Source organism: Phacochoerus africanus, chromosome 10, assembly GCF_016906955.1.
Source record: "Phacochoerus africanus isolate WHEZ1 chromosome 10, ROS_Pafr_v1, whole genome shotgun sequence".
Classification (NCBI taxonomy): Eukaryota; Metazoa; Chordata; class Mammalia; order Artiodactyla; family Suidae; genus Phacochoerus; species Phacochoerus africanus.
Window position 1 is genome coordinate 67,686,207 of NC_062553.1, and position 26,508 is coordinate 67,712,714.

The following is a 26,508-nucleotide window of genomic DNA, read 5'->3' on the forward strand; positions in this document are numbered from 1 at the left end:
GTTTTAGAATCAAAGAGTGCCATGCTTTTCTAAGACCAGGAGTGCCCGGACTGCCTGTGCAAAAATTTTCATCTCCATTCTTGCTGGAGATATTATGTCCTCAGGAGGTTTCGTCACCTGCTGCCACTAGATGGTGCTTGTCACTGAAACAAAGGTTTTTTTTTTTTTTTTCCTCCCATCTTTTTTCCCTTTAGGTGCCTATAAGGACTTTGGATAATATGAGAGAAACTTGATTGATACGCTAAGTAGTGGGTGAGTATTCTAGAAGGTCATTTAGCACAGAGAGTTATTTATTAAAAAAATAAAGAAATCATTATCAGTAAAGATTACTTATCCTGTTTTTCTAATGCTATTAATTTTTCCTGTTCATTCTTCTTGTCACAAAGCTGTGTGAATTTCAGTATTAAATGAACAAAATAAATCTTTCCTTGGGCTCATGAGAATCAAGAGACATACCTCAAGTTTTAGGATAGGTGAAAAAAGATCTCAGGGTTCCTTGTTCTCCCCCAGATTAGGAACAGCACAGGTGACCACACGCACAGTTAATGGGAAAAGTTAATCAATGACCTTTCAAAAGAAAAACACATGCATCTCAATTACTGGACAATAATCAATAGGGAAGGAAATGGAACATGCTCTTTGAATTGTGGGATAGCAAACATCAAGTAATGAGAATGATAACAGGGGTTGTCGGCTTTTTGCCAAAGAGAATTCTTTTTCTCATTAATTTAAGGCACTCATGAAACCTTGCCCCATAGTGCTCTAATTCCTTCTCTGCCTCCAGCCCCACACTTCAACTTTATATCCCTTTCTGGGTAAAATTTTGTCAATCTTGATAATGAAATGTCTCCAGGGGGTTACCTACTTGATTTCTGTGAAGGACAGTTTGATATATTTTGTAACAGAATATCAGAAAACCCAAGTTTCTTGGACTTTTCCTTTCCCAGTCACCGACACTGACCATTCATGGCTGGTTCCTGATTATAATGAGAAATTGCCAGCTATGTTGAAATACATAATCCGCAGTGTGAAAAACTGCTGAACAGCAGTGGCAAATTCTTAATACAAAAGTGGCTTCTCTTTTCCTGTGAGCTTACTTTGGGGTTGCTGATTCTTGCTAACTGTGTGCTCAGGGACTGAAAGTTAATTTTAACATTAGTCGAAAACCAAAATATAACTACGTAGGCAAGACCTTTAAAGCTAAATTAAAAAAAAAAATCTTGTGTTTTGAATTTCCCATGTCACTGCAGTTGGGTCACGTAGAATGTGTGAACATATATGTGAGCCAGAGAGGTAACAAGGGCCAGGCACATGACATTAATGCATTTTACTTTTAAACATTAGGCAGCTTCTGGTGGTCCCTAGTGCCTCCTGAGCATTAACTAAGGATTTTAAACACATGAGGTTTTGAAAAAAGATATAAGCATATACTGGCTTCTCAACCGCTCGTGAGGTACAGTAAATCTATTCTAGTTTTAAATAAGGGCAAGGAAAGCCTTTGTCCCCAAAGTATTTTCCTCCAGATTTTTTCTTTTCCTGGAGGTCTTTTTACTTATAGCTTAGTGTTGAAGAAAGATCTGGAGCCAGGAGCAAGTAGTCAGTGTGTGATATTACTTCTCTTTGGCTTTTCGTGTTTTGGCGGCTCCTGTCAAAAATGCAGTTTGGTCAGTGACTTCCAAGTGTATATTCTCTACGTATGTAACATGTATTAATAGGAAATGCATATAGACTTGCATCAACTCCATTCGGTGGCTACTCTCTGGCAGTACCCAGGACCTTGATAGTGTCTGAGCCGACAGTCTGTTCATATCTTAATGGTCTTAATGGTCAACTTAACTGATCAAAATGGGGCTGAGTCATTGATATATTATTAGTATTATTTGCTTGGCCAAGAGGACTTAAACCTCTAATTAGCCTTAGGAACAGAGTCAATACAATAATCCCTTTATACCCGCAAGAAACTCCCTTGGAGGGATAAATGTGTTTCCCAGACTGCTTGAGGAAGACAGAAGTCATCAGTGACAGAAGCAAAGGACAAGGTTGAAAGCCGTGCTCTCCTCAAACATCCTTTGCTAAATAAAGGTGAACAATGACTTAATTCGCCTGCCAGCCCTCCTTCTACCTATATTCCTCAAGTTTGATAAAGTAGCGTCCAGCGGGATCTGGGCTGGGAAACGCCAGCAACTTTAGTTCTTCAAGAGAGAATACGCTCTCCTCAGCCAGGAACTCTTGTGAATAGGACAAAAGGCTGGACCTGGCTACCGGCTCAGAGCCTGAGAGAGAGGGAACCCCGGAGGGCGCAGGCGGCCGGTCGGGAGCTGGGTCCCTAGCCAACTCCAGGCGGGCCGGGCGCGCGGAGCCCGAGCCCCCGGCGGAGGCGGTGCGGCCCGAGGCCCCTCCCCGCCGCCGCCACTGCCCCGGCGGCTGACGCCGAGCGGCGGCCGGGAGAGGTGGGGGCCGCGCGGGCGGGCGCGAGCGAGGGCAGGGCAGGGGGCCGGCCGAGGCCAGTGGCGGCTTTAAATATGGATCGCGGGCTCGCGCTCGTGGCACAGCCTGCGCCACGGCCGCCGTCCCCGACCCCCCCTCCCCAGGCTCGCTCCCGAGGGGCGTCCGGGCCGGGCACCGCCGCTGCAGTGCTAGTTTCTGGCAGAAACACCGGTGATCCCCAGAAATATGCAGGGGCTGCAGAAGGCCAAGTAGAGTAGACGCCGCGCTCTCACCCACTCCCTAGCCGCCGCCACGCGGGCCCCGTAGACACCGCCCCCCCGCGCCTCCTTCGCCCCTTTCTCCCCGGCAGTTCAGGTTCCAGTCCCGCCGGCTCCGAAGAGCCCCCCCGCCCCCGCGCCCTCGCTCGGTCCTTGCCGCCCTCCCGGAGCGCGCGGCCCCCGGGGCGGCAAAGTTGTGACTACTTGGGCGCTAGTGGCTCGCGCCCCGTTCGCTCCGCGCCCCGCGCCGACAACTTCCCGCGGCTCGGCCCCGCCGCGCCCCGGGCCCGCGCCTCCGGGGATCCCGCGGGCCCCCAGCTTCCAGCCCCGGCGGCGCGCCGGGCAGCGCTTCGGCGGCGGCGGCGGCGGCAGTGGCGGCAGCTAAGGCGGTGGCGGCGGCGGCGGCCCCACACTCAGCCGCCAAACTGGAGGAGCGCCGGAAGCCCGATCCGAGGAGGTGAGCGCCCGGCCAGGGCAGCGGAGGGAGGGTCGGCCGAGCCCCTCGCCTCCGGGCGGCGGGCCCGGAGCAGGTCCCGGAGGGGGCGCGAGCGGCCTCGGCGCGCGCCGGGCGGGAGAGGTCAGTTGCCGGCCGGGCATCCCCGGGGCTGGACGCCGGCGGAGTGTGAAAGCTGATTCCGCGGAAAAGAACTTTTTTTCCCCCCCCTCCTATTAAGCGTTTCGAGGAGGCGTTCGGGTGGTCCTGTTTCTCCCACTGCCCCCAGCGCGTGACCCGGCGTTGCTGCCTGGACTGTGGGGCCACTGCACCCCGCGGGCTGGGCTCCGGCGCAGTGACACGTGTGTTCCTGTGAGCCTGGGTGGCCCCAGTGTGGCTGGGCACCTGCTTGAGAGGGAAACATCCCTAAACCCACGAGCTGGGGAGGCTGGGGGAAGGGGGGACTTTCAGTGCCACCAAGACCGCGGCCCCCACTTCACTGCCAGATCTGGAGCATTCACATCTCTCGCTGGCACGCCGAAAGCTGGGGGTGAGTCAGGCAGATTCTCTGCGAGTGGCACACAGACAATTATTTGCAATGGATTTGGAAAGGGGAAGCATAGGTTAAACTGGGATTTCTCTTGGCCAGCGACAGTGGAACTCTTCCTCAGGTACTGGGCAGCATGTGCGTCTTGGCAAGAAGAGGTGATTTCTTTTTTCTTAAGTGCATTTTGCCCAGCCTTTGCCAGTCCGTTAATAAGAGTCTCACCAGAGGAAGGCAGGAGATGGGAACTACATCAGCAAACTGCAGCAAGCACCACAAAGACAAAAGTTATTAAAGAACAAAAGAACAGCAACAACAACACCCCCCTGAACCTGACAAGAAAGATGGTGAAGGGAGCCATTCTACCTCTGTTCTACCATTGCAAATCGTTTTTTAAAAAGATTCCTGATAAAACTTGGGTGTTTTTCCTCCCCACCCCTCATCCCTTCTCCAGGTCTTACCTTCTTAAGCAGAATTGGCCCAGAGCAAGCTCTTTCCGGGTTTGACAAAGCAGAGCAGTTAAGGACTTTGGTTTATCTTCCCTGAGTTTCACCTCCGTGCTGGAGAAAGTTGCTCCTAATGGGAAATCAGGAACACTGCGCTGTGCCAGACACACATTGTCTCAATCCTTGAACAATTCCTTTCGTAAGAGACACTGCATTACACCAGATTCCCTTTTTCTTGTACCTCCGACTTCCGAGTTAGAATAATACCTGATTTAAAGTGTACGTCGCTCATTAGGTCTTATTTTTTCATTTTGATTTGATTAGATTCTTCAAGCAGTTAGAGCAGTCAGTATTCAGTAGCTTCTCATGGCCAATGTAATGTCTTTTGAAAAGATTTCTGACTTAACTCTCTTCCTTGTAACTATCACATTAGCATTTCAGTAATCTTCATGGTCATTATGGCACTTAGAGAGTTATTAGTATAAGTTCAATCAAAGGAAGCATGTCTGCTTTTTCTATAGCTTTAACAACTGAGAAAAAAACTTTTACTTTCAGTTTAAAGTAAAATGTAGTGATAGGATTCTGCTCTCTTTCTACTACATCTTCAAATTGAATAGTTTTAACTTTATCCCAGAGTCTCTGGTTAGATGACAGAAAGCTCCCACATATATGGACAAAGAGTGGACAGTAGCACTCCTATGAACTGTTGAGGCACAGGGCATTTTTCAGAGTGGGGGTGGTGGTGGGAGGGATAAGATGGGATATTTTGGTAGTTCCAATATCTACCTTTGAGGAAACAGAAAACTAAGAAACTCCCAGCATTTTGTATGAAGGTCTTTTCAAAATTAGGTTTTGGGTGTCATTTAATGTTTCAGGGTCATTCTGGAGCCTTACTAACCTAGAGAGAGCACTCCAGTGAATGAGATTGCCAGAATGTTGTACTCTGTTTATAGTGATGTATTTCTTTTAGTTCATTTTGTTAACATAAAAAAACTTTAAATGTTTGAATGTTACTGTTATCATTTTAGTCTTTTAAATGATAAGAATATATTTTGGGTTTACAGCAATGTGCGAAAGCAATATAGGGAATTGTTTTTAGAGAAAAAACATATGATTGAAATAGGGTAACTTTTGGGACAGCTTCCAGCATGCTCTGGTGGTAATTTCATTTTTCATTGAGCTCTGGCAAGTATAATTTTGAGGTTCTGATGCCTTGTTCTGATAACTGAGAAGGGAGATAGTCTGGCCAGCGCTTACAGCTTAACGAAAAACACAACACTTAAGGAAAGGAAATACACGTTAGTTGGTGAATCATGTAGATAATCAGGTTTCTCTGGCTGCCTCTGAGGGCGCTGCAGTCCACGAGGACTACTGATGGGTCCTGTGAGAATTCACTGCTACTTAATTGTGGCAATACACACCATCTGCTTGTTTCTTGTTGCTTTTTTGTGTTCGTTTTTCATGTGAATGAAATCTGAGACTGGAGTCCTTAGACGTAAAGTTTGGGAGTGGAAAGAACAAGCTGAGAATAGAAAAATCTAATGCTGAATGGAAGTTTCTAAGGAGCTTTGCCTTGATTGCTAAAGGCAAAGTATCAGGGTACATGATTTGACGGGACAAAGGAAGCTATCAACCAAACACATCTCTCAGGTCTCACTATTGCTGCAGTTTCTGAGGCCAGCCTGTGATTTATGAAATACAGCCCTGTTGGGGGATCTGTTGAGGAAAATGCAAAGTTTGGGAACATCTAGGAAGTTAGTAAGACTTTGCAAAATAGATCTTGCTACTTTGAGGAATTTTTTGCATAATACAGGATTTTAAGGGAGAGGAAGAATAATGCTTCTATCATGTGGGGTCAGGGCTAAAGTTGTAGTCCACATACATTTTGGCTGTTCTTCCAGTAGATAAGCGTTTGATATGTCTATATCACAAATAGAAAATATGCTCCTGTCCTATTATGAAGATATTTTATATCCCTTGTAGTGTACACACTTACTTTTCCAGCAGTGGAGGTGGATTCTTGTAACAAATCCTTTCACTCAGTTCTTCTGTCTGATGCACATTCATACACAGGCAGTGCATGCATGCACAAATACTACTCATTTGTACACGTAGCTGATTTTATTTTATCTGAATCCATATTTATGACCATCGTAATGATTTTTTGGCAATGACATTTATTGCATTTCTCAAGTCTCAGCAATGCAATGGCATTTCAAACACAGCATCAAAAAAGTCAGCCAGCTATGAGTGGTGATGGATTTACTCACTTGGCAGAGGAGAGAGGAAAATTTTTCTTCCGATCTTCTTCATGATGTTCATAATTGTATCCCTCAATGATAATGCCTTATTTGCTTTTGGATCTAGTTATGTGTTTGAAAAGATAGTGGTAGAACTAGTCATAGTGAAAGCTTGTGCATCTGTAGTTATTTTCAGAAGCTGAAACATCATCTTTTTCTTCTTTCCTACAGATTAAGTAGATGTAAGGGATGATTAAGCTTGTTGAAAAGATGAGGAGACTATAAGACACAGAACTTTGCCAGCTTTTCTTAACCTCAGCGGAAAACTATTGGTGGAAGTGGGACCGAACATTTCATCTTTGAACTAGTGATACCTGTTTGTTGAATGACTGTCATCACATAAACGAATGTTTCAGTCACAGCTTTTAAGATACTAAAGCAGATAAATGTTGATCCTGGTGTAAAGTGAGAGCTTCCGTTCCCTGTTGGTAATTCTGTTCAGTGGTGGCACCCACCTGCCTCTTTATTTCAGGTCCTGCGGTGCCTGCGGGCGATGTTTTCAGGTTGTGTGTGACTGTCTTGACAGCAAACTTTTGTTTTTCATGCAGAATGAAAGGAGAAAGAAGTTCCATGAAATTAGGAGGTAAAAGGAAATAAAGAACCACCAGCTAGTATTTCAGGCTTTTTTTTTTTTTTTAAATTTTGTGTATTAGTAAAGGGTATTTCTGTTTTAGAAACCTTAAAGAAGTTTTAAATAAAACAAGTAGTATCCTTTTTTGGGGGGAGGATTTAAAAATTAAAAAAATAATAAATTAAATTAAAAATTAATAAAAATTGATAAAAATACAGAATGAGAAAGGAATTTTTTCAAAAATGGATCAGATGTTCTGTGAATGACACAGTTAGAAGAGGTGTTCATAATGTCTTGGATAAAAAGTTAGCAGGTTTCTTTTCTTTTTTATGAATGTCTTCACTGGGTGATATTCTTTAAACTATTTACAAATCAGTAAACTTGTGGGATCTGGAATTTTATTTGTTAATTTTGCTATGGCCTGGAAACCTGGTATTCACTGATAGGGCCCAGTAACAACTCCATCTATTTGAAACTCCTGTATTTGGCATGTTCTTCAGCAAAACAGCTTATGAGCAGGCAAAATAGAGGGTTAAAAAAAAAAAAGACATACGTTAAAGAGGATTCACTTTACTCATAGGAGACCTCAATCTGTTTACTCTTAAATTCACATTCAGTTGTAATGTGGCTGATAACATTTCTAATCCTACAGCAAAGAGAAAATTACACATTAGAAGATAGAAATGGCCTGATATTGGCTACGTGGGTGACCTTGAAAAGTGCTGGAGAACAGCTTGGTAGCAGAGGAAGAGCTTGAATAAGTACTGAAAGCAGATGTAAGAATCTGGAGTGCCTGCTGTGGTGCAATGGGACCACTGGTGTCCTGGGAGCGCTTGGTTCGATCCTGGCCCAGCACAGTGGGTTAAGGATCTGGTGTTGCCACAGCAATGGCTTAGGTCGTGACTGCAGCTCAAATCTACTCCCTGGCCCAGGGAAGTCCATATGCTTCCAGGTGGCTGAAAATGGAAGAGAAAAAAAAAAAAAAGAGTTAAAGAAAGCGTGCTGGCTGAGGACTCTGCCTGCCGTGATAGCTTCACTTCTCACATTCCCTTCCCCCTCTCCCTTTCTCCTTTCTTCCTTTCTTCTCTTTCTCTTCTTCCTGCCTAAGTTTTTATTGAAATCCAGCTTGTGTATAGAAAAGTGCGCATGTCATTCAGTGATAAGTAAACAGCTCAGTGATTTACCTAAGAGCACTGACTCAGCACCGAGGCTAGGATGTCATTGTCAGCAGCTAGGAGCCCCCTCTTCCCTCCCTGCCCAGTGTATCTGCCCCAGGCTTCTGGGACTGTAGGTTACTTTTACCTGTTATCGAACTTTCTGCCAGTCGTGTGTCCCTGTGCCTGACTGCTTTTGATCAGTGTTATGTTTCTGAGCTTCATGTGTATTTTGTGTGCAGCAGTGGTTTGTTCTCATGGCGCTATCGCATTCCACTCTGTGAGAATAACACAATTTATTTATTTCACTGTTTTTTTTTTTCTTTTTTAAAATTTTATGGCTGCACCCATAGCGTATGGACGTTCCTGGGCCAGGGATTGGATCCGCCGCAGCTGCAGCAACGCTGGTGCTTTTAACTCAATGTGCCAGGCTGAGGATTCAACCTGCATCTCCATGGAGACCTGAGCCGCTGCAGTCAGATGCCCAACCCACTGCACCACTGCAGGAACTCCTCTTTTTCACTCTCGATGGACATTTGAGTTTTTTTCTGAGTTTTTGGTTATTTTGAAAAGTGCTGCTCTAATCATCCTTTGGGACATTGTGGGGATTTGGGATGTGTGTGTTGTGGGTTGAATTGCTTGGCTAGTCTTAGCAGGTAGTGCCTTCCTTCTGTAGTGGTACCAGCATCTTAGCAGCATCTTATGAGATGGGCTACTCCACATCCTTACCTACAGCTGGTGTTATCTCTTTTTGTCTTTTTCTTTTTTGTTGTTGTTGTTGTTGCCATTTCTTGGGCCGCTCCCGCGGCATATGGAGGTTCCCAGGCTAGGGGTCGAATCGGAGCTGTAGCCACCGGCCTACTCCAGAGCCACAGCAACGCGGGATCCGAGCCGCGTCTGCAACCTACACCACAGCCCATGGCAACGCCGGATTGTTAACCCACTGAACAAGGGCAGGGACCGAACCCGCAACCTCATGGTTCCTAGTCGGATTCGTTAACCACTGCGCCACGACGGGAACTCCGGTGTTATCTCTTTTTAATTTTAGGCATACTAGTGGATGTATCAGTGGTATCTATCACATTGTGGTTTTAAATTGCATTTCCCAGAATACCTATTTTTTTTTTTGTCTTTTGTCTTTTTATGGCTGCACCCAGGGCATATGGAGGTTCCCAGGCTAGGGGTCTAATCGGAGCAGTAGCTACTGGCCTACACCACAGCCACAGCAACTCGGGATCCGAGCCCCATCTTCCACCTACACCACAGCTCACGACAGCGCTGGATTCTTAACCCACTGACCAAGGCCAGGGATCAAACCCCGTCCTCATGGATACTAGGCGGGTTCATTAATCACCAAGCCACAATGGGAACTCCCTCCCAGGGTACCTTTTTATAATGTTGACTGGCTTTTGTTTTTCTTTTGTGCAGTGCTGGTTCAGTCAGGGTTTTTTCTCATGGAGTTTCTGTCCAGCATGTTGTCCCAAGTAAGAAAGTTGGGGAATAATCTTACTGTATTTATTTCAAAAAGCTAAGCTAACGAGGCCTACTCATTTACTGGCGTTTCTATACAGTAAGTAAAATAAATGAGTGAAGAGATTAGGAACATTTGAACTTGTAAACACCATAATCTGGATCTGTAAAACTGTGTCCTTAAAAAAAAACAACTTTAACACAACATTGGAAATCACACAGAACATGTCCTCTGTGCTTTCTATAAGATAGAACGTCTTGGGAGTTCCCGTTGTGGCGCAGTGGTTAACGAATCCAACTAGGAACCATGAGGTTGCAGGTTCGATCCCTGCCCTTGCTCAGTGGGTTAATGATCCGGCGTTGCCATGAGCTGTGGTGTAGGTTGCAGATGTGGCTCGGATCCTGCGTTGCTGTGGCTCTGGAGTAGGCAGGCAGCTACAGCTCCAATTTGACCCCTAGCCTGGGAACCTCCCATATGCCACAAGAGCGGCCCAAGAAATGGCAAAAAGACAAAAATAAAATAAAATAAAATTAAAAAAATAGAACGTCTTGTAATGTGATATTGACCGTGGATTGATGGAAATATGCACTTGGAAGATCTGAATTGGAGACTCAGCTCCCTTATTTGTGAGTTATTTGATTTGGAGAATTTAGAAAATCATCTAAATCTTTTTTCTTTTTTTCATTATTACAATGGCTGTAAAACCTAATCCATTAGAGGTATTGTAGGTGACAGGCGAGGTGGCACTTATAAACCCCTGTTCAGAACTGTAAATGGCCATTCGTATCTTAGTTTTAGTATTGTTGTTGCATTCTCCAACATATCTTGGTCTTGAGTTGAATTGTGCCAACATTGAGAGCAGTTCTTGACACATTGATAGATGTTTGCCAAATGAATGAACAACACACTTTAGCATCTTTCTTGAGTTGCATGTTTCAAACTGTGTTTTACATTTTTTCTGTAGGACTTTTACTCTTTATTGCCAAAGCTGAGTTGGGAACAGAATTTCTTAAACATCAGCTTGAAAAATTGAGTCTAGGAAGCTCCCGTTGTGGTTCAGTGGCTTACAAACCTGACTAGTATGCATGAGGATGTGGGTTCGATCCCTGGCTTCGCTTGGTGGGTTAAGGATCCGGCGTTGCCATGAGCTGTGGTGTAGGTCAGACATGGCTTGAATCCTGAGTTGCTGTGACTGTGCTGTAGGCCAGCAGCTGCAGCTCCGATTTGACCTCTTGCCTGGGAACTTCCATATGCCGCAGGTGCAGCCCTAAAAGGGCCAAAAAAAAAAAAAAAAAGCTGAGTATAATAGCCAGCAATTTGAGATCACCCATTTCACTCTATAGCGCATATCAAACATATGCCCCCAAGTAACACACGCAGGACCTGGAGAACCCTTGAAAATGATCATGGAGCTCTTCACCCCACGAGTGAGCCCCCAAAGCTTCCACGCTGAATATTTTTAGCTTCTATAATTAGAATGCTGGCCAACAATTTCCAGATTTAAAATACCGTAGTGGTTTCTCCAGTGCTGATACCTTGGAAACCATGTTTCATGAAAAATGGAATATTTAAGGGTGAATACTAGCTGCAAACTGGAGCTTCCAGGGGGCCCTCTCAGCTTAGTATGGATGAGGTGGTTCTTCGATGTGTTGATTATAAAATCAGAAGCAACCTTGCAGCCTATAACTATAAGCATTTTGAAAGGTCTGACTCAACTGTTGGTTTGGTTTTCTGACCCTCTTCTTCATCTGAAAAGGAGTTTATGCCACATATTTGCATTTAAATGAAATAGATTTAAAATTCGTATGCTTTTTGTATTGGAGAATTACATGATAAACAATAATAAGTGTCCCTTTGCAAAATCAGGCCTGCAGCCGAAGGAACTTGGATTTTGATGTGGAAATCTAATTAGATTTTCTTACCCCAAGACTGATTTTCTTTCCCTTTTTTTTCCCTTTATAGTTGAGTTTTTTCCTTTTCTTTTGAGAGCCGGTGGTGGTAGCGTTGGTTGGTTGGCTTTTATCATTTAAGTGTAACTTAAATGTACAGACTACTGAGCATGTAACACATATTGCTTCAGAATAACTGATGTCACTGTACATTTTACTAGGACGTTTACCTTTTAGGTAGCATCTGTCCTATGTGCTTGACCTGAATGTGGCTGCTTTAGTGTGACTTAATGGAAAAATGGAATCATCTGGAATAGTAGACAGCTTTTGTTTTCTGTTACAGACATAATGCTATGGAAAATTTGAAATAAATACAAAGGGTAATTATGGTGAGCCTTGTTAAACTACCGTTTTAAAAATAGTGAATTTCAGAAAACCTCATCTTCTGTTCTGGGTGATTTCATTCCTGTGAGAAGTTAAAGTGGGTCCTTTAAAAACAAAGGTACCCAGGCATGTCTGGTCATTGCTGTGTTCTGTGCTGGAAGCAAGGCTTTTCTGTTTGGTGTCCACTCAGCACCACGTGACTTTAGCAAAAAGTGGCGCGGTGGATCTAGGGGAGAGCAACTGTTTAAAGAATAGGCTCGTGACAGCAATAGTATCTAAACTGAGATCCCCTGAGAGCTGGAGTGGATTTGCTCTTCCATTGAAATCCTGCTCTTCAGCCTGGAAATCTGTTGTCACTCTGGCCCGATGGGAAGATCCCTAATGTCTTTAACAGAAACCAGGCTTTGGCACCTGCTACCCGGAACGATCATGAATGAAGTTCTGAAAGTGTCGTTTGTGAAACATGTTTGTTCTGAGTAAGGACCCAGTTAGGTCAGCACACTTGTAGGTTTGCCTGAGTCCTTGAGTGTCGGTGGCTGCCCTCCTGGAAGCCCCCCTCTCGCGTGCTGCGTGCTGCGTGTTGGTTGCAGCTGCAGCAAAGACGTCAGGGTAGCACTGCTTCAGAAATCCTTCCTTCTTTTGACCTCTCCAGACCACGTCCTTAGGAATGTGAGATGAACGCTCATGATGTTAGCAGAGTGGGGCCTCGTGGTAGGAGATGGCTAACGTACTGATTACAATCACCTCTGGAAAATTGCTGAGCATTAGCAAATGAAGCAGAAGCATACAGCTCACACGTTTGCACTTTTCCGAGTTGAACTCCTTTGCCAGGGCTAAAGAGAGAAGGCGGATAGGAAGTGTCCCAAAAGATTTGCATAAATGAGATCAGATCATTTTCCTGGAAAAAGACATTAAGAGATGAAACTAAAACACCCGTCCAGAAACGTCAGAAAAAAATGTAATTCAAGCACTCACACTTTTTACTGCCTTAACCTTCTGCAGTGACTTGAACCCTCTAATTGATCAATCACTTTATTGCTTACTGCTCTGCCCTGTTTTTGTTTCGTATGTACTCTTGTTGTCTTTCTTTGCTTTCTGCTTCCTCACTGTAAGAATTGTGTCAGGGTCTGTTGTGGCCTCACAGTGGCTGGTGTAGGGAAAATACTTATTTAGTGAAATGATAATTAGCTACTTAAAAAATCTGGACAGACCAATCAGAGATGCCCAGTCATTACACTCAGTGTAATCTAAAGTCTGTTTCTTCTAGAGCAAGCCCTTCACTGTTGTAGCTCTGATCTTTGCTGGTAGGTCTTTTGAATACTTCTTGTGAAATCTGTTGTCATGAAGCTTGGAATCCAGTAACTTAGGGGATGAAACTTTTTTATTAGAGTTTGTGATGTTTTAGAATTCCTTGGAAAAATTACCTAACCTTTCTATTTAGATAGGACTCTCTTGTATCTGTTATCTGCACTGGACACAATTTTATTTACTAATTTTTTGAGATCAGAAATGAATTGTTAGCACTTAAAAAAAAAAAGCCTTTTATTTTGAAATAATTGTAGGCTCACGGGAAGTTAGAAAAACATAGTTCAGCTTTTACATAGTTTTCACCCAGCTTCTTGTGATGAGCACTGCTTTTAAGATTTCTAAAGAGGCATTTACCTAAAAAAAGATTAGGAGGAATTGTAATTTTTGTGCCCTCTCTGAAGAGTATAGAGTAGGTGTTGTCAAAAAGGCAAAATTAGGCACATCTAGTACTTTCTGGGTTTCATTTGACAAAACCTGAACAGGTACCCCCTGTGGTGAGCATGGGGGGTGGCGTGGGGGGGGGGTGAGTGGGTGGGGAGTTACTCCTTTTCTTAAATCTTTGCATCTGGGCATTTGGTGTTTGCCTCACTGTAATCATTCTTTTATGTTGATCATGTTAAACACTAGGAATTTTAAACCCAGATGTTGTTCTCATGAAATCTTTGGAAGATGTAACACAAAAATAAGTGAGGGATAGTAGAACTCCTTTATGGTACTAGTGGGTTTTTTTTTTTTTTTTGATCTTTTTGTCCTTTTAAGGCTGTACCCATGGCATATGGAGATTCCCAGGCTAGGGGTCCAATCAGAGCTGCAGCTGCCAGCCTATACCACCGCCACAGCAACGTGGGATCTGAGCTGCATCTGCGACCTACACCACAGCTCATGGCAACACTGGATTCTTAACCTACTGAGCGAGGCCAGGGATGGAACCTGTGTCCTCATGGATGCTAATCGGGTTCGCTAACTGCTGAGCCATGACGGGACCTCCTTTTATGGTACTAGTGTTAGGGCACTGTGGTAATACTGGGCTTTATGTAAAGGTGAGAGGATATCTTTGCAACATATATATATTATGTATATATGTGTGTGTGTGTTAGGTTTATATTACTTGCCTTCTAATATCTGTGCCTTATATTGTGAATACACAATATATTGAGATATTTTAGAACAGATTGTTTTACTCGTATGTACATGATACCATTTCCAGTAAAATCTCAATAGTTCTCACTGTTTGGTGCATTGATAAATATTACATTGAACACATATTTGGGTTTAGTTATGACCTCTTAAGAGAGGTCTTTTAATGCTGAATGTCTGCGTTCATCCATGTGTCTGAACCTATGAGTCTTACCTGCATAGCTCCCGCGAAGGTTTGGTCTTGTACCTCAAGACAGACCTAAGTGAGAACAGTCTGGAGAAATGCACTGTTTATCATGAGACTAGAGAAGTGTCTTTAAGAGGACAGAAATCGATGCGACTGCTGTAGTTTTGAACAATGAAGTATGAAAGCCTCACGTAAATCTGAGTCCAAGCCTAAGCAACATCATGAATACTTTTGCCCCAAGTCCAAGAACACCAGGTCCTGGAGGACCACTTACAACGGAGAGAAGCAGGTTTAAGATAAACAATAGAATTTACATTTATGTATTTCTGGGGACAGCTTTTTCACCCCAGGAGGAGAAACCGACTTTTCAAGAGGCCCAGAGCAATTCTTTAGGTAGATTAAGTATTCACAGAATTTAAGAGAGACTATGGAATGTTTGGTAAATAGACCTCTTTTGGATGCTATTCTGTCTTGATCCAGAACTCTCTTACAGCACTTTGTTCAAGTCTCCTGTCATTTTGTAGAATTATTTCTTGCTCTTTGCTGTCACTGTCAGATGTCACTGAAGGTTGGTCTAGGGGATTGTGGGTCTGACCTCGCGTGGCATTTCCTATAAAGTTTACCAGCCCCAGCAGGTCTTATCTCCGCTCTTGACCTTGACCAGAAAGCACTAGTATATAAGTGCATTGTTACACTTGAGGCTATAAAATGATCAAATCATTTAACATGCCTTGTAAAATTTCTCAAAATCAAGTCCACACCTTGCTGCTGATAAAATGAAATTGGATGTTTCTGAATTAAAACCAACACTTTTGGTTCAGGGTTCATTTGGGATAATTCCATTACTCTGAAATCGTTTGCTCTCCCAACTAAATGGAATTTATTTTGAAGGTTTAAAAATCATCATCTTGGATAACTTAGATGTAATGTTAAGATCACAAATTAAATAGAGAGCGTGGGAAGTCCAGGGCCCACATCTTCCCGTTTGACCTGCAACTTTTAGCTTCCATGATGGAAGGACTCTAGTATGTGGCCTTGGATAACTCAGTGTCCTTTATGTACCAGAGAAGTGGTAAAAAAAAAAAAGCAAGCTTGAGTATGTGGCCCAGGCTTGAATGTGGCTGCTTGAATCTGGAGCCAATGGAGTAACTTCTCAGGCCTATAGAGACAGTGAGGGATTCATGTCTAAGGTGGGTGTTCAGGACGTGGGATCTGCTAAGACCTGGACAACTTGGGGAGCAGTGACAGGATGCTGTGAATGCCTGAAACATGGGCAGTGGGTACCAAGAATTGCAGTCTGTGGAATCAGGGATGGGGACATAATATTTCGAGGAGCCTGTTTCTGGGAAATTGTGACTCTGCCTAAATTGCAGGAATGGTCTATTTATCTACTGTCATTAGAGTATGAAGTATTCGCTTTAATTGAATTTTCTGATAGCTGGAGCTTATTGAAGGAAGTGTCCAGATGAAAATTGTCTTAAAATGTGTTTCCGATGTCTCTCATTCCCAAATGAATGTTCACATTCATCTCCTTTCTTCACAAAATATTGACTATAATCTCCCCTCTGTTCCTCTGTCTTGGTCATTATACGATTCAGTGATGCTCTCTGGGCTGGAGATGTGTGTCTGTGTTGCTGTAATTCAGAGATTCTTCGGCTTATCCTTTATGTTGTCAAGCAGGTGTCTTAGCTGTGTCTAAACAGGGATTAAGGGGCTTGCTGTTTCCTTACTTGGTGGCCAGGATTCCTGAGGTGTCTCTTCTCATGAGTTGAACACATATGAAGAAAGGCAGTTTTGACCAGAGGCTTTGATGAGTGGGGACAGGGCAGGCATGGGGGGGCACTGTGCTGTCCGCATCCCTACTAGGGAGGGGGGGCTTGGTCATCCGGGGAGAGGCTGTTGGACAGTGCTGCAGGGTCTGAGGAGTAAGGGTCAGGAGAGGGCTGCTCCAGGGTGCAGGGAGCAGTGTGGCTCCAGGGTGCTGGAGCCTGAGGCAGCGGTTGTGTGCCTTGGTGCCTGAAAGGTTTCAAGCATAGGAGACGCGGAGAGTGCATCCTGGGTGGAAGAGTGGCCTTCTAAAGTGTCATTGACCTTCAGTGAAGAGGCCCCTGTCAAAGGCATGAAAGGCTTGGTGAGCATGTCTGACAGCCCCCAGGATGAGAGCAGGTGGCTCAGGTCCAGGGTCAGGGGGCGGATTTTGCTTATTGCTACCCAGATCCCTTTGCATGTTCAGGTACTGAGGCCCGTGGAAACTCCTCTGACTTTGTTTTCTGCATCTGCATTACTCTCAGGATTTCACTGCTCTTTATGGGTCTGGACTCTGGAGCCAGAGTGCCTGGGCTCGAGTCCTGCCTCCAGGACTGTCTTAGGTTGGGTTCCCTGGAAGCGGGTGCTGATTGGGCAGGACGTTTATTGGGGCTTGGGCTGAGGTATAATCCCTGTGAGGGAGTGAAGGGAGTTGCATTGGGAGAGAAGGAGGAATTGAAGTGGATTCAATGGCTGTGGGGACCCCTGCTGACCCCCTCGGGAGCTCTGGAGCCGAGGAGACCCTTACCAGTTGCCTCACCTTGAGGTAAGGGAGCTGGGCCTTTTACCCCACCTGAGTTGTCAGGAGACATGGGCTGCCCTTGGAAGGGGCTGTGACCTTGACTCAGGGGGCTCTCTGGCTAAGACAGTTTCTGGGGCAAGACTGAGTTGAGTGTTGTCAGTTACCAACACTCCCTCCTGCTGGGGAAGCACCTCCTTTGTGAAGGGGAGATCTGGGGGTGCTGCGTAGCCCCCCAGTCCTTAGAGCTCTTCATCTGAGCCTACCTCATTTAATTCCTAGAGTTTAAGTAAGTTAATACATGTGAAATGCTTAGAACACTTTGAGGCCCGCGCTAAATATGATTTAGGTGTTAGAGATTAGGCTCATACCTGACTTTATTGGCTCTATCTTTCCCATATAATATGGTTCTTTTAATACAGTATGAGTTTGAAAGCTAGTGCTCTTGTTATTAATTTTTTCTAATTTTTTTTCCAAGAGGGAAAATCTGACAATATCCCTATAAGAAAAACAATGTAATGTCCTCTGCATTTTCGTAGTAGTCACGTTTTTAATTTTTTTTTTAATTTTTTTTTTTTGGTTAGGGTGTGTGTTTGTTAGTTTTTAGCCTCCCTCAAAGTAACTGAGGTAAGGACTTTGTGAGTTTATGGGGAATTGACCCATCGCCTGTTGTTGAGTTGGGGAGTGGTGGCATAAAGCAGTTCATGGCCAGGTGATAGTGTCCACCCTAGAAGGTCCTCAGAGTCTTGGTCTTGGTCTTTCCTGTGACTCTGGTTCCAGATCTCAACGTTACACCATGATCAATAAATACAGCGTTGCCATTTAATTAAACTGGTTCATGTCCTAAACATTTCAGAATCATTCTTTTCAATATTTCAGTGTTTAAATTCCGTAAATGTATCTGCTGATCACCTGGAGTCTTTTAGCAATTTGGTTTTGACTCAGAGCAACGTCCGCAGGGAGGCTCAGTCTCTGCCAATTCATTTCTCACCCCCTTGGAGATATGGGTGATTCCTTTGGACAGTTTCTATCTCCTTCTTACTCCTGTGGATAGAACACATCTCATTTGAAATGACTTCCCTGCTCCCCTTCCCCGCAGGCAACTATGTTGTAGTAAGTCGTTTATTTTTGAGGATTTCTCTGCTTCTCCTGTTAGCACTAAAGCAGGGGGAATTAATTATATATGTTACAGGACACTTCTTTAAAACATAAAGCGTGCCCTTTTCTTCTCTTTGCACCAATAGTCTGTTACTGGCATATCCTAAGGAAGCCAGCAGCACAGAGGGAAAAATGCTATGATACTTCCTTTGAAGGAATTTTTTGTAATGATTTTTATTTTTTCCATTATAGTTGATTTACAGTGTTCTGGCAAGTTTCTCCTGCACAGCAAAATGACCCAGTCACGGATATTTATATTCTTTTTCCTCACATTGTCCTCCATCATGTTCCATCACAAGTGACTGGATACAGTTCCCTGTGCTGTACAGCAGGACCTCATTGCTTATCCACGCCAATTGCAGTTGTGTGCCTCTCTTCACCCCAGACTCCCAGTCCATCTGAAGGTATTTTTTAAAAAAAGACCTTCCTTGGATCCATTTTCTTCCCCAGTTTTAAGTTGCTTGTAGCTGTTCTTAATTTCTTTTAAAGAAACGAGACCATTAGGAGTGAACCATGACAAATAATTTATCTACCTATGTATTATACATTGGCCATAGAAGAAGATTATATGGAATACATAGTAAATATCAAGCCAAGTCAGTGGAAGTTTTGTCTTAGCTGTTTTGGCATTAACCTTGTTTTGGGTTGGGCGGTGTGCTGTAGGTTCCATGCAGAATTCCATAGTTACTTTTGTTATGTGAGCCAGGAGCCCCATGGAGAATATTTTACTTTAGCAACTAGAAAGTATTTTTCTTCCTATTAAGATTAGGAATGTTGAGCACAGTTAAGATTTCATTTCCAATTTTTTTTTTTTTTTTTGTGGGGAGGCTATTTGGGAGGGGTGAATGTGGGTAAAAGATTGGAGGCTGACTAATGGATGTGAAAAAGGTATTAATGTTTAAAGTGGTAAAAACTCATCTCATAATGAGCCCTTTCCAAGATGACTTTTAAAACTACATTTTGGGGCTTAAAATACATAAACCCTCTTTTTACAGAAATGTTGTTGCGCTCGATATAACGGAAACAAGTCTCATAGCCAAGATTGTTCAGTGCAGCTTTTAATTCTCAAAACATGAAATTGTGACATTTGTATGTATGATCTTTCATTGTGTAAGGGACATGAAGTAAAAAATAATATTCTGGACAAAATTATTTATTGTTTCCAAAATGGGTGTTGGTCAGAATGATTTCTACTCTTCTGGGTTTAATCCCAAACTGACCACAATTATCATATGATGGCTTTGCAGAACGTAGCCTGCTAGTGACTGTCTAAAAACTGCTTCATGCTTCCCTTTTTTTTTTTTTTTTGCTTTTTAGCATGAATGTAGGTGGCTTTTTATGTGGGCTTTAGTTATACTTTAGTGGAAAAAAAAATCTCAATCTCGGGCCATTGTTTTGAGTTTTAAAATGAATAAATTAAAAGCAGATTATGTTGTAGATAAAAAGGAAAAATTGCCTACCAAAAAGCAGCTTTTTTATTTAAATAGAATGACTTATTACTTTCATATAGGATATTAATCAAGGTTAATCAGTTCTTAGATTGTTCACCTAAATTTGTACATGTAGTGCAGGCATGAACATGTAAATCAATCTTTGCTTCAGTGATCGCTAGTACAGAAGAAGTACTTTAAGCTAGATTTTAATTACCCTCAACATTTTATGCATGAAATCTTTAGTACATTCACTGTTATATTACTTAAATAAAAGGCAGAAGAGGAAGGATACATAATAAGCATCTCCTGTGAATTGCAGCAAAACCACATTATTAGAATTTACGTCTTCTCTGAAAATTAAGGGCTAGTTTTTTACTCGTAGGACACTCAAAGGTTGACCAGAAGGAAAGGAAGGTCCTGCATGGCATCAGCTCTTTGGGCTAATGGTCTAAATGAAATGGGCAAAAAGATGACAAAGAAATCGTAAACTTAGATTCAGTCTCTTGATGGTTCAGTTTCCAACAGTAAAACCTGGTGAGTTCGCTTTAAGTGAGGTTTGCTGCAAATTGATGACGATTTTTAGCACTTAGCTTCTTATCTCCAAAGCACTTTCCAAATGTTGAATAATTAATTGCCACAACCCCACGTGGGGATAGAATAGCAAGCCTGACTTTCTGTTTACCAGGAAACCATTATGGCAGAGTCTGGAAATGTTGGTGTTTATTTTTAGAGGTTTCTGAGCTTTCCAAGGTGACCAGCTTCTTAAGTACTGTCATGATGTCCAATCCCAGGGTCATGGGCAAGGTAACCAAGGATGCTGAGTCCTTGAAAACTTTTTTTCTTCTCATGGCGACCATTGTTTCACTTCACTTCTGCCTGCTCATCATTTTGGAATACAGTTTTTAAAAATGGAAGAGTAAGTATGTTTAGTCTCTGAAATTAGTATGATCTCAACCGGTAATTTCAAAATCTGGGAAACCCAGTGGAATGAGGAGAACAAATTTAAGTGGCAAAAAAGTCACATTCTGAAAATGGTTCCAACACATTAACGAATCTCTCAAACAGTAGTTTTTGTAACTCCAGCCTAACCTTGGAATAATGTCTGAGGAATAATGAATATATGTGTATATATATACTTAATCGGGTTTTATGGACAGTTGAGCTCGTTGACACAGAGGACAAACTTACATTAAAAACCTGAGAACAGGAGTTCCCGTCGTGGCTCAGTGATTGACAAACCTGTCATCCCACGAGGTTGCAGGTTCGATCCCTGGCCTCGCTCAGTGGGTTAGGGGTCCCGCGTTGCCGAGAGCTCTGGTGTAGGTCGCAGACATGGCTCGGATCCTGAGTTGCTGTGGCTGTGGTGTAGGCCGGCAGCTGCAGCTCCGATTGGACCCCTAGCCTGGGAACCTCCATGTGGCCTAAAAAAGTGTGGCCCTAAAAAAGACAAAAGACACCCCCCCCAAAAAAAAACCCCCAGAGAACAAGAAGGAATACAAAAAGGCTAATTTAGTGTAGAATGAAGGGGACAGTTGGACCCTGGTGTTCATAAATCTGAAAGAAGTTTGAGAGAGGTCTTTTTTTTTTTAATGGAATTTTTTTTTCTTTATTAAACTTAGGACTTGGGCACATCAGATCAAAGCAATTTGGGGGGAAAAAGAGCCAGAACCCACAATAGAAAAAAAAGTTAACACTGTCTGGGCCGTATCAGAACCCAGAGACTATATTCCTTTAATTGAAAAATTCTAGGTGCTTCATAACTGACCTTTTGATACAGAGTTTGCGAGAGGTCTTGAGTGGAGGGTGCGAGGTGAGCAGAGCCTTGGGGAGGCAGGTGAGTAGCACTGAAGAGATGGCTTCCGGTGGTGACCACGGCCCATCAGACGATAATACCTCCATTAGGCAGACTAATTCCTGGCTTGTTTGTGTTGCCAGCGTCAGGATGTCTCCTGATTAGCTCTGGGGAGAGAGGCAGCATGAGGTCACTGGGGCAGGCGCAGAAGGCTGTCCATCCCTCAGGTTCTCAGCCTTTGACACAGAAGAGAGCCAGGGCCTTACTCCAAGAGCAGTTAACTAAACCTTTTATGCTGTGAGAAACTCGCCTGATGACGCAGAGAACACTGTGGTGGTTGGTTCTGATGAACGCTGAGTTTCTGGCCTGTGATGAACACCTTTAAAGGCAGCGCAGATTCTGCATGTCATTTCAAGGAGATGAAGTCCTAGCAATCTTAGAAGTGACTACTTACATTTGTCTACTGAATGCAGGGAGAGGTTCTTAATTTTGACATCTGGAGTCCATAGCTGAGCTTTAGGGGGCCTCAGAACCCCCAGATATTGTGTACAGAATTTGTATGTATATATGTTTTTGGAAGAGTGCATCTAAACTATTCATGTATTGCTTAAGTGGTGACATACTCATAACATTTAATATCTAATAGACTGATGGGCCCTAAGAATGTTTACTTAGTCCCCTCCAAATAACAGAACAAAATATTAGTGTCTAGCCATATATTCTCCTCAAATCAAGGGAATGAGAGCCTGTCAGCTCCAGGATATTGCCTGTAAAAAATCTACTGTTTTTATGTTATCAGAAACATCAGAAAGTGCAATGAAGCAATCAGAGCCAGTGAGCATGATTATTTAACTACCGTGCATTAAATTTGGAAAGGTAGTGATCAAGTCTAGCCCTATCTACAACCAGTCATGGGGTTTTTTACTGTCGGATCTGAAGAAGATATGCCTGTAAGCATAAGGCAGCTTCAGTTGTACATTTGGAATTTAGCTTACTTTTTTTTTTCTTTTTAGGGCCACACCCATGGTGTTTGGAAGTTCCCAGGCTAGGGGTCAAATTTGGAGCTACAGCTGCCAGCCTACACCACAGCCACAGTAGCGCCAGGTCCTTAACGCACTGAGCGGGGCCAGGGATCGAACCTGCGTCCTCTTGGATACTAGTTCGTTAACCACTGAACCATGATGGGAACCCCTAGTGCTTTGATAGCATTTTTGTGGGAAACTGCTCAAACAGGATGTGTGATACGTATGGGAAGTAAGGGAGTTCTTTGCTTTATGCGGTTCCTTTCATAAGCAATGTAGTTGTTTTCCCAAATATTTGTAGGTTAATTTAAACTTTGTAAATAAGAGCATGTTTATTTGAATTTTTACAAATAAGGTCTTGATTACAACTCATTAGAGGAGGCTTGGTATTTAAAGGAATACTGCAATATAGGAGAAGCGATAGGGGGTTCTTTGGTGATCTGGTGGTTAGGAGTTGGTGTTTTTACTGCTAAGATCCGGGTTCAATCCCTGGTCTGGGAACTGAGGTCCCACATCACACTGAATGCTGTAGCCAAAAGGGGGGTAAAAAAAAGAGAATCGATAAAAATTAGTGAAAGATAATACACAAAAGTAGGGTTCTTTATTTGAGTCCACAGTTGGCCTTTGGTGGGGGCAGAGGTTCAATAAGCTCATGAAAATAAATTACTATTTAAATAGCATTTTACTTTGAGGCCAGAATCCACAGTTTTCATCAGATTTTCAAAAGATTCACGGCCCCCAAAGAGATTAAGAATCATTAGCTTATAATGTCAGAGTCTTATATATGCTTATCTAAAAAGAAGGCTTCTATGATTTTAAGATTTTGCTCAACTTCAGAAAGACAGGTCACTGATAAAGAATAAAAGGGTGCAGTAGGGATTCCTGGTGGCCTAGTAGTTAAGGATCCAGTGTTGTCACAGCCGTGGTTCCAGTTTGATCCCTGCTCTGGGAAATTTGGCATGCTGCGGGCATGGCTTTAAAAAAAAAAAAAAAAAAAGGTACAAGAAAATGGATCTCAAAAGTGTTTAGGGCTGCTGTGGTCTGAGTGTCCCTCCCACCCAAATTCATATGTTGAAATCTTAGTTTTCAAAGGCGATAGTTTAGTAGCTTTGACTTTTGGGAGTTATTAGGTTATGAGAATGGAGCCCTTGTGAATAAGATTTATGCTTTAATAAGAGATCCCACATGAGGCTTCCCACTGTGGCTCAGCAGTGATGAACCCAACTAGTGTCCATGAGGACACAGGTTCGATCCCTGGCCTCGCTCAGTCGGGTAAGGAAGAATCTACTATTGCCCTGAGCTGTGGTGTAGGTCACAGATGCAGCTTGGATCCCGTGTTGCTGTGGCTGAGGCTGTAGCTGGCAGCTATGGCTCCCATTCAACACCTACTCTGGGAATTTCCATATGCTGTGGGTTTGGCCCTAAAAAGATCTCACAAAACAAAAACAAAAATAAAAAAAAAAAGAAGGGGCCCCTTAGCCCCTCTGTCATATGAGGACACAGTGAGAAGTCTGCAACCTGGAAGACAGCCCTCGCCTGATGGTGCTGGCATCCTGATCTTGGACTTCCAGCCTCCAGAATTGTGAGCGATGCATTTCTGCTGTTAGCTTCTCATCTGTGATATTTTGTCATAGCAGCCTGAAGCGATGAAGACAAGAGCTGAAAGTTCTGGAGATGTATCACACAGCAATGCAAATGTATTTAACACTGCTGAACGGCACACTTAAAAACGGCTAAGATGGAAAATTTTATGTTCTGTGTTTTTCACCACAATCAAAGAGCTGAGTACAGTGCTTGATAAATATGTCCTTAAATTGACAAATACCTACAAAGATAAGAATGATCAAACCAGTAACTCTCAGTTAATTGAGGACCTGGGATTAAATCATTGGCTAATCTGTGAATCTCATTATGATCAAAGGTTGGAACCATTTCACCCATGAAATGCTCCTTCATTTTGATGATGTGCATAAAAGAAAGGAGAAGGTGGTTTCTTACTCTGTTGATTGGTTTGGGTTTCATTACCTCTGCGGTTGTTATCTACTGGAGGCAAGCCTTGCAGTGGTTAAGTAGTCAGGCTCTGGCATAAGACAGGATGGTCATATTGCCTTGCCATTTATGACCGTGGTCTTGGGGAAGTCAGTTAGCATCTCCGTGCTGTACATCTGTCAAATAAGTGCAGAAATAGTACTGATTGTATAGGGTATTTGCAGCAAAGAAAATGCTCTAGTGTGTATTGACAGCAGTGCCTGTCTTATAGTAAGGACTTAATAATTGTTAGTTTATTACTATTGGAGTGATGCCTGCCAGTAAGATAAGATAGTGCAGGCTGGATGGCAAGAAGAAATGAAGTGTTGGCTGTGTTCCAAATGCTATAATCGTCCCTTGAATAAATGAAAATTGATGGTTTATGTTATTGACACTATTGTGAAGTCTCTTAGAGAGTTTCATTTGATTTAATGTGTCTAGACACATGGGCCTTCCAAATAGAATATTTCTTTTTTTCTTTTTTTTTGTCTTTTTGCCATTTCTTGGGCGGCTCTTGTGGCATATGGGAGGTTCCCAGGCTAGGGGTCTAATCGGAGCTGTAGCCACTGGCCTACACCAGAGCCACAGCAATGCAGGATCCGAGCAGCATCTGTGACCTACACCACAGCTCACGGCAACGCCGGATCCTTAACCCGCTGAGCAAGGCCGGAGATCGAACCCGCAACCTCATGGTTCCTAGTCGGATTCGTTAACCACTGAGCCACGATGGGAACTCACATTTCTAAGCTTATTAATTCAGAATCAAAAAATTGAAAAAAATCTATAACCATGGGTGAGGGTAAATTTTATGATGTGCTTCCATAACCTTAAAGGAAAGTTTGCCTACAGGAACAAATCACTGTTGATTTTAAAACTAGATTTGCTTTCCCATCATTTCATACACATACACAAACTAAACAAAGGTTACTGACAGTGAAATGAACTTTAAAATGTTGCTAACATCAGATCATTTAGTAAATAAACTTAATTTCCATCTTTCTGCACTGGTGAAGGGGGCTCTGGAAGTGGGAAAGTGATCCAGAATTTGTTACTGCAAATTCTCTTTTATGAATCACTTCATGGTCTTCCAAAAAAACTTTGTATTTTTAATAGCTGTATGAAAGCATTTTTTTTTTCCCTTTATGTAGAAAAAAGTAGACTTGAATTCTGTTTTTTCTCTTCTTTCATTTGGGCTTACAAAATTTTTGGAAAGCCTCCTTCCTTTTGAGAAATTAAAGAATATGCTGTATCAGGGTTATGAGGATAGATATCTTATGATTGGCTAATTCTATCTCTAGAATTAAAAAAAGATTATTAGAAATAAAATCTGTCATTACCCTGTTGATCACATTACATTGAAAGGGCTACATTGTAGTGTGTGGAAGCAAACTTGGTTCCTTTTTTTTGGTACTAAAATCTTGCAATCTCATTTAATGATTTATCAGTTATGGTTTTCCTTCATATTGTGGTATTTGCTTTCATTATTATCATCTAAACTCTTCTGTTTGAAGTCACCTTCCTGTTTATGGTTGTGTGGAAAGCAAGCTAACTTAATTTGGGTTCTAGTATGTCTGGATCAGTTTTCCAGGTCATTTGTACCATGTCTTGAGGATCCCAGATGGTACTCAGAAAGCCTGCACTTAGATCTAGGGTAATCCTTTTGCCAAGACCAAAAAAACGTTTGACATAATGTGAATCTCTCTCAACTTTCTTCTGGAGTTTCCAGACTGGATATTGATAGTAAGCAAGGGCACAGTTATCCTTTTTTTTTTTTTTTTAAGCCAGTGAGTAGCCATTATCTGTTTTTTTTTTTTTTTTTTTTTTTCCTGCTTCTTAGAGCAACACCCATGGCATGTGGAGGTTCCCAGACTAGGGGTCCAATCAGAGCTATAGCTGCTGGCCTACACTGTAGCCACAGCAACATCAGATCTGAGCCACGTCTGCAACCTACACCACAGCTCACAGCAACGCCAGATCCTTAACCTACTGAGCAAGGCCAGG

At 42.9% G+C, this 26,508-nt stretch overlaps 1 protein-coding gene across 2 annotated transcripts in view; it reads left to right on the forward strand.

Moving 5' to 3' along the window:
• Positions 1-3,062: 3,062 nt before the first annotated feature.
• Positions 3,063-26,508, forward strand: part of SLC4A4 (solute carrier family 4 member 4) — a 342,726-nt gene continuing 319,280 nt past the window's right edge. For both annotated transcript variants that reach the window (XM_047798372.1, XM_047798373.1), the window contains exon 1: positions 3,063-3,162. The gene's annotated coding sequence lies outside the window, so the exon portion shown is untranslated. The remainder of the gene's footprint in view (positions 3,163-26,508) is intronic.